A 9,633-nucleotide genomic window follows, 5' to 3' on the forward strand; every position below is an offset into this window, starting at 1 on the left:
ACTTTGGGAGGCCGAGGCGGGCGGATCACGAGGTCAGGAGATCAAGACCATCTTGGCTAACACGGTGAAACCCCGTCTCTATTAAAAGTACAAAAAAAAAAAAATTAGCCGGCGCGGTGGCAGGCACCTGTAGTCCCAGCTACTCGGGAGGCTGAGGCAAGAGAATGGCGTGAACCCGGGAGGCCAAGCTGGCAGTGAGCTGAGATCCCGCTACTGCACTCCATCCAGCCTGGGCGACAGACTGAGACTCCGCCTCAAAAAAAAAAAAAAAAGAAAGAAAAGAATTATTTCAAATTTAAGAGATGCAAGAGACATGAAAACAAAATTCAATCCTGAATCTAAAAAATAAATGAAAAAATAATTACTGGTGGCCAGTTGCAGAAATTTGAATCTGGACTGGATATTGGATAGTATAATGGAATTATGGTTTTCTTAAATGTGATAATGTTATTGTCCTTCAATTGAGAATTTTATGTCAAAACATTTATGGATGAAGAAGAATTGGATCTAGAAGTTATTTGTAAATGATTCAGAGAAAAACATTTGTAAAATATATAAAACATATAAACATAGATACACGTATATAGGTAAGAAAGAGAAAGGAGGCTGAGGCAGGAGAGTTGCTTGAACCTGGGAGGCGGAAGTTGCAGTGAGCCCAGATCGCGCCACTGCACTCCAGCCTGGCGACAGAGCGGGACTCCGTCTCCAAAAAAAAAAAAAAGAGAGAGAGAGAAAAGAGAGAAAGGAGGTAAATATGGCAAAATATTAAAAATGGGTGAATCAGTTGGAGAAGGGTCCAAATGTTTATGTTTTTTTTCTCTAGGTTTGAAATTTTCCAAAATAAAAAGAAGTGTGGATTACACTAATTTCACATCAAAAATTTTAAATTGGAATTATATTCTGTATAGGTAATTTAGTGTCATGAAAAATGGTAATAGCTGACTAGATAAAATGAATTTCCATTTTTAATTAGATAAATCAGTGATTTACAGAAAAATAGAAAGTCTATAATGAGTTGAAGTTGGGGGAAACTCTAAGAGTGGCAAAAAAAAAAAATTGTTAGGTCCAAGAAAACAAAAACGAGGAATTAAATCTATTTGGAGTCTGTGGTATAAATTAACAGAAGAGAGAGACTGAAAATCCATTCACCTCTGTTTCGCCTCTATCATTTCTGTAAAGGAAAAGGTTCTCAGACTGAAAAGGGTAAAAGAATATGGATAAGTAAGAATAGAAGCTACAATAAAAAGTGAGATGGTAAGAGTGCCTGGCCCTCTGAGGCAAATTACATCTTGTGACTGTAAGCCATTTGCATCCTACGGAATACTAAAATAGCCTATGAATGACAGATGAGCCAGTGCCAGGGGGCCCTATTATATTTGAAATCATCTGAAGAACCTATAATTTAAAAGAATGCTAGTTGCACTCACTTATAAAATGAAATATCACAATTTAATGTATCTTCTGGATACATTTTAGTTTCCCATATTCACTTTGATTTCAATAAAAATCAGTCATTTTCCAACAGTTTTACCATGTGACTTTTCATAAGTATATACAAGAGGAATTGGCCTCTTTTGCTTTCATATCACAAGATATAGCTGTATATATTTTAGTTATCTCATTTAATTCATTTCAAGCACTTAACTTTGCCATATTACTTAAAGCCATTAAACTGACCATTTTAGCTATTTAGGACAAAGACTACCATCTATTTTGTGTTTACAGCATGATACAGTGTGCAGGAAGGTCTGTTTTTAAAAGAAAAGTGGAAAATGGCCCCCAAAAACACTTTGTAAACTTCTGCTGTAATTTTCATACTTAATGAAATTTGCAAGATTATGTCCCATATTTTCTCACCTTCCACATGAAGGGACTGATATATGCAGTGGTCCATTTCCAGGACAAAGTGCCTTAAGTCGGCTTAGGTCAACAAACTACAGAAGAAACAGGATGTACTGGGCCACTGTTTGGATAGCTGATGCCTGCTTGTCGGCCTCCCTACCCCTCTTCCCTACCCCTACTTAGTTGCCCTCACCTGAACCAAAGAAGTTTAATATAAAAGTTTACTAGCCTGCAAAATAGCTTGTCTTGTCTGTTCTTATCAGCCTGCCCAGCTACTTAAGTCATAAGTCAAATACTTGAAGAGCCTCTGAGCTAACCAGATTGCAATGCATTGTGGGCTGCAATAAAATGCAGCAAGACAAACCTAAAAGATTAAAAAAAAAAAAAAAAACCTAAAACCCCTACCCAACAATCAATAGGCAATGTCCAGGAAAATTGTGACTCCATAGTACTCAGCCTATGAGGAACCAGGTGAAGGACCTGTGCACTAGGGGATAAACTGCTTATTAAAACTGTGCTGGGTGTGCCTCTTCATCAGACACCCAATCTTGCAAGACTATCATTAAAAATCTCACTTTCACTCTTCTCCAGGTCTGTAAGTCCATTCGTTGGGTTTGGACAGGTGACTTTATTTCTCACACTCAAAATTACTGTATTCTAAATATGCTACAAATAATATACTCTCTTTAAAGCTTACCATAAACACTTGGCCTAACATGCAGTCCCCTCTTCAGATCTCATGAAGAGCTCAACCACTGTCACTTATCCCTGGTCTTTAGTACATAGCCACTTTTCAGCACACTGAAAGGACTCTTATCTAACTAATTTGAATTAATTTTAGAACACTTCACGAGAAACTATGTAAAAGAAAAAATATATATGCTTTATTATTCACCTTTTTTCAACTAATGTTAACACTTTCCTTTAGAGTGGTCAATAAAGTAATGCAATTCAAGGTTAAAAAATATGTTAGCTCTATTTCTTTACAGACTATTTATGCCACTCTCCACTTCTCTTGAAGTATGAGGAAGTTTTGATCTCATATGTTTAATGGCATCTTGCTGATGAGTAATTTTCTGTTAAAATTGATAAAAGGTAGAAACAGGATTCCAGAATATTCTGACTCCAAAACACATGCACTTAGTGCCTATATTCATAAGGAACTGGAAATATGATAGGATCATCGACAAGGAACAGAGAATGAAATGAATGGGCTGATTTTAAATCTGAATTTAAAGTGACAAGACATGACTATTATCAAATAGAGATTTTGGCTGGAAAGAGGTAAGGGCATATTTGGAGATACTGATTTTAGGAGTCACTTTATAAGACATTGTGAAAGTTTTAAAAATGAATAGGCTTCTGAAGAATTGTATAAAAATGGAGAAGAGGCTCAAAGATGCAGCCTAAGGAACAACCACAGTAAACAGTAGGAGGAAGAAGAAGCCACAAAAAGATAGAAAAGCCATACTCAGATTTCGAGGAAGAGAACTAGAATGCTAGAAGGACAAATAATATGACTGGATTTTTTAAATAAATAAGCTGAATTAAGGTAAAATGTATTTGCTTGACAACCTATAGACAAAACTTTAATAAAAGGGCAATTTATGTATACTGCCAAGCCTCCTCAGCCCATCCTGCACATCAGTATTCACATTATTAACATCATCATTGCAACAAAATTTGTTCAATGTGCTAAATATTTTCTAAATAAAAAATGAAGAAAGAGGATAGCGGTAAAATGACCTTCTTAAGGTAGCTTTGTCATTAAGTGACAAAGCTGGGATTTAAATTCATGTATGTCCAACACTCATACCACCCTCTTAACAAGTACACTATTCCCAAAATGTGGGACAAGTAGAGATAAACAGCATTTCTAGGTGTTTGTAACATGACATTAAATAACATTGACTCAATAAATATTGCTAGATCTATCCCATAATGAGAAAGCTATTTCCCTTTCCATTTGTCCAACAGCCTCAAAGAGAAGGTGTCGGTTTGGAGTGAGTTAACATCCCTTTAACACTTGCCAAACTCCATTTTTAACAAAAAGATAGCAGGCCTCAAGGTCAGAATCTTCTGTAGACCACAATATCTAGCTATATTTAATAACATTATTTTATTTTTATTATATTTATGTTTTATACTTATGACACATTATTCTGACACTTCATTAACAGTAGCCAATAAAGTTTTCTGTTTAAATACACACAAGGCCAGATGTAGCGGCTCACATCTGTAATCCTAGCATTTTGGGAGACTGAGGTAGAAGGATCACTTGAGACCAGAAGTTCAAGACCAGCCTTTTCAAAAACTTGAAAATTAGTCAGGCATGGTGTTGTATGCCTGTAGTTCTAGCTACTCAGGAGGCTAAGGCAGGAGGCTCACTTGAGCCCAGGAGTTCAAAGCTACAGTAAACTATGATCATGCCACTGCACTCCAGTCTGGGTGACAGAGTGAGACCCTGTCTCTAAATTAAAATAACAATAATAATAATAAATACACATAAGATTTTTTAAAGTGACTGTTCAAAAACTCAAGCAAACAATAATACAGGAAGTATGTGGATGTGGCAAAATTGTAAGGGAAGCTTGTGGATAATTAAAATTTAGGGAAAACTGCACTATCTTAACTATCTTCCTTCTTACTGTGAAATCCTTAATCATAAACTTGGTGCCAAAGATCAGTCATTTATTTTCCACCCTCCATTCCTATAACTCACTATAGCACTGATCCAAGTAATACCTTCCAGGTGATTGTCCCTCTCACATAGTAGATTCCTCTCTCTCTCTCTCTCTCTCTTTCAGTCTTTTTTTAAAATCCCTGTTCACCAGCTGTCAGAGCACTAGCTGTCATACTGAGCTTCGATGGGATGTTTGTAGGCCAAAAAAGTAGAGCTGAGCTTTGAAACCCTGCTCTCGCAGTCCAACTCTCTTCACTGACTTTCTAGGGCTAAAAATACGAGACCTCTGAATCACCAGCAAGGAGTCACTTCTGCTCATTTTTGCTATAAAGGACTTAGAGGCAAATTTTCTAAGCACAGAGGAAATGAAGCAGCTTTACATTCACTTTTATGCCTAAAATGTTTCAGTAATAAATAAATGCTATTAATACTTTTCGAAGCTTGTTTTTTAAAAAAAAAACCTTTTTGCACATTCAAAACTGTTCAATTAACATCTATCCTCCACTTCTTGAGAACGATCTTGAGAAACAAATCAGCTCCTGTAGAGCAGTATCATGTAAGCAGGGATTAAGGGAGGTGTTGGGTGGAGATCGCTTCATCCAGTTAGCACTTTTTGAAAAAACTTGGCGCATATCTCTTCTATGACCTAAATAAAGAAAGTTCCTGCAATGAGAGCCACACTTTTTTATGTATTAGATGATTTAATCTTAGCAACAAAGCTATTAGAGATAGGGGGGTGTGTGTGTGTGTTTGTGTGTGTGTCTGCAAAATGAGATCAGGAAACTAAGGCCCAAATTTGCATGCATAGTTGGTCAGTGGCAGAGCTGGGGTTTGAGCCTAAGCTTTGGATAACACATTATCCACCTCCAACCACCTACTCAACCCTGTCTCCACTTCCATAAACCATCCCAACAGCGCTTTTGTGATTTTTGTACATTTCCAAACCACCCTGGATTTTAGGTGGCATGAGGAGACTTGGAACTTACGGAAAATTAGGATTCTGGGAACAGCAAAGACTGAGACAGTAAACAAGACATCTAGATTACAGAGGCTGAGGATCTCTAAATTACAACAACAAAAAAAAAACCTATAAGAATGATTTCAAATAGATTCTTCAGTAAATGTTCTTCTAAAAGGTGATAAATTGGGTAATTTCATAATGCTTCAGCTCTTCTCAGAATGAAAGGAGGAAAAGGTAACAGTTCAGATATTTTTGGACAAAAGTTACCCAAATGATTCCTTCAAATACCCTTCAGAATTCTAAGTCAAATAAAATCATTGCTAATTAAATGTTAACTATAAGTTATTAGTGCGATACAAATATTCACAAGCTGTATCTGCCCGCAGGTTATTGTCACTCTTCACAACATAGCTACAGGATTTAAACATCATCCCCCTAACCCCTGCTCTCTCAGACAATAATTCATCATAGTTTTGCAAGGATTCCTCAGGGGCTATGTAAACATGGATGGACAGTAACAGTCCTCCACTGTCTTCTGTTGCGACCCCTTGCTTCTATCCACTGTTCAAAACCCACTAGAGAAAAGTAACTGGGCCAGGCACAGTGACTCACGCCTGTAATCCCAACACTTTGGGAGGCCGAGGTGGGTGGATCACTTAAGTCCAGGAGTTCAAGATCAGCCTGGGCAATATGGCAGAACCCCATCTCTACAAAAAGTACAAAAATTAGCCAGTCGTGGTGCATGCCTGTAGTCTCAGCTACTCTGGCGGCTGAGATGGAAGGATTGCTTGGGCCCAAGAGGTCAAGGCTGCAGTAATCTGTGATCCCACCGTTGTACTACAGCCTGGGCAACAGAGTAAGACCCTGTCTCAAAAAAATAGAAATAAGAGAGAGAGAGAAAGAGAAGTAACTGGATATTATCATGCTGCAGTGACTTCTTTGAAAATGCTGTTTCTCTGCATAGAAGATTTTCTGTTACTGACCCCAAACCTGCACAATCTCAATATGTCAAGCGGCATTATGTTCTCTCCTGTTTCTGTGCATGAAATGAGGACTGCCCCTCTCCAAATCCCAGCTTCATTTGAGTCACCTGGGACCCAGGGCAACTCAGCTTACTCTGTGGTCTCACAAGTTCCTTTTGGAACAGCTTTTGCTTCAGCCCTCCGGTTCCCTACAACCCAAACAAGAAACTGCATGGAAAAGGGTTGAGGAACAGACACTACGCTGTCCTCTCCACTCCTCAGTCTTGCTGAAACTGACCCATACATCCAGCTCATACAAGTAGATGTCAGGGAGATCACAAGCTAGGCTGTTTATCAGACACACCTACTTTTTTTTTTCAAGTTAAGTCTGGATTTTTAATTTATTTATTTTAAATTTCAACTTTTATTTTAGATACAAGGGGTACATAGGCAGGTTTGTTACCTTTGTATATTGCACCTAGGTAGTGAGCATGGTACCCAATAGTTAGTTTTTCAACGCATACCCACCTCCCCATCTCCCTTCTCCAGTAATCCACAGTGTCTGTTGTTCCCATATTTATGCCCGTGTGTGCTCAATGTTTAGCTCCCACTTATAAGTAAGAACCTGTGGTATTTGGTTTTCTCTTCCTGCATTAATAATAAAGACATTATTTCATTCTTGTTTATGGCTATGTAGTTAGTATTCCATGGTGTATATGTACCACATTTTTTTATCCAGTCCACCGTTGATGGGCACCTAGGTTGATTCCATGTCTTTGCTATTGTGAATAGTGCCGAACATATAAGTACATGTGCCTTTTTGGTATAATAATCTATTTTCCTTTGAGTAAATACCCAGTAATGGAATTGCTGGGCCAAATGGTAAATATATTTTCAGTTCTTTGAGAGATCGCCAAACTGTGTACATTTCATTAGTAAAATGAACTAATTTACATTTCTACCAACAGTGAATAAGCATTTCCTTTTCTTTCAACCTCATCAACATCTGTTGTTTTTGACTTTTAAATAATAGCCATTCTGATTGGTGCGAGATGGTATCCTATTGTGGTTTTGATTTGCATTTCTCTGACGATTAGCGATGTTGAACATTTTTTTGTATGTTTCTTGGTCACTTGTGTGTCTTCTTTCGAGAAGTGTCTGTTCATATCCTTTGTGTATTTTTTTTTTTTTTTTTTTTTTTGAGACAGAGTCTTGCTCTGTTGCACAGGCTGGAGTACAGTGGCACAATCTCAGCTCACTGCAAGCTCCACCTCCCAGGATCAAGCCATTCTCCTGCCTCAGCCTCCCGAGTAGCTGGGACTACAGGCGCCTGCCACCACGCCCAGCTAATTTTTTTTTTTTATTTTTAGTAGAGACAGGGTTTCACCGTGTTAGCCAGGATGGTCTCAATCTCCTGACCTCGTGATCCGCCCGCCTAGGCCTCCCAAAGTGCTAGGATTACAGGCGTGAGCCACCATGCCCCGACCTCCTTTGTGTATTTTTTAATAAGGTTGTTTTTGCTTGTTGATTTAAGTTCCTTTAAGTTACACTTTCAGCAGATGCATACTTTGTGAATATTTTCTCCCATTCTGTAGGTTATCTGTTTACTCTGTTGATAGTTTCCTTTGCTGTGTGGAAGCTTTTTAGTTCAATTAGGTTCCACTTGTCAATTTTTTTTTGTTGCAAATGCTTTTGGAATGTTAACCAAAAATTTATTTGCCACGGCCAGTCGTGAGAAGGGTATTTCCTAGGTTTTCTTCTAGGATTTTTATAGTTTGAGTTCTTACATTTAAATATTTAAACCATCTCGAGTTAATTTTTGTACGTGGTGAGAGATAAGGGTACAGTTTTATTCTTCTGCATATGACTAGCTGGTTATCCCAGTACCACCTACAGAATAGGGAGTCCTTTCCCCATTATTTGTTTTTGTCAACCTTGTTGAAGATCAGGTGGTTGTGGATCACACCTACATCTTTAAAAATCCCAACTGGGGAGTATCCTCCTCTAATATTAGTTTTAATAATTCAGATTTTTCATATAAGGATTGTGTTTTTTATGCAAATGGATAGTTTAAAATACATTAAGCCACTTTTAAAATCAATGAACAAACTCAGACACATTTTATAGGATATTTATAAGGTAAATCACTATAAAATTGAGATCCAGCAAACCTGGGTTTAACTCTTGACACTGGAATAAGCAGGTGAATGGTTCCACTCAGATAATCTATTTCTCTTAGACTCTATTTTTCATTCAGGGGGTTAAATTGCTTGAAGAGGTGAATAATAAAAATCCTCTAGACCCTTCTACTTTCTATGATTTTAAATAATAAAAGTGTAATTTTATTATTTCATATTATTGATAGGTTAGCAAATTGCATTTTCTGAAGATGGTTGCACCAATATATATCTCCTCCCATGCTCTTCTTACAGTGTGGCATCCACATGGCTCCAGTGCAAGGTGGAGCTTCTATTTCCTCCTTTTGGATCTTTGTAATTTCCTTGACCGTAAGAATGTGGCAGATGTAAGGCTGCTTGATTTCTGAGGCTAGATCATAAAAGGCAAAACAACTCCTGTGTAGTGTGTCTCTCTGTCTCTCTCTCTTATCTATCATCTATTAAGCTATCTTGATGCTTGTCCTTAGACTCCAACCACTATGTTGTAAGGAATCTCAGGTGACACAGAGAGGCTGCCTGTAGGTGTTTCAGCCAGCAGCCCTAGTTAGGTCCCCAGTCAAAAATCGCCATCACCTGCCAGACGTGTGCATGAAGGAGCCTTCACATGATGCAGCCATCAGCCTTTGAGTATTCCAGCTGAGGCTTCAGATATCGTGGAGCAGAGGAAAGCTGAGTCTGTGTGCCCTGTCTGATTTCCTGGCCCACAGGAACCGTGAAAGGGAATAAGTGATTATTACTATTTAAATAATAGGGGCAATTTGTTAGGCAGCCAAAATAACGTTAGTCTGGGATATGAGAAACACGTCTGGTTTGGCTCCCATATGCCAGGTTCTCTTGCTGGACCTTTATTTGCATCATTTCCCTTAGTCGGCGCTATGCCTCAACATTTGCTTTTATGTTGTGTTATTAGACATATCTTGATTTATTATATGCCATGTTTTTGGTCAGTAATGCAACTCCCAAATATATCAATATCCAAATTGTCCCTTGGGAAAATTTCCTAGTGCT

Source organism: Piliocolobus tephrosceles, chromosome X, assembly GCF_002776525.5.
Source record: "Piliocolobus tephrosceles isolate RC106 chromosome X, ASM277652v3, whole genome shotgun sequence".
Taxonomy (NCBI): Eukaryota; Metazoa; Chordata; class Mammalia; order Primates; family Cercopithecidae; genus Piliocolobus; species Piliocolobus tephrosceles.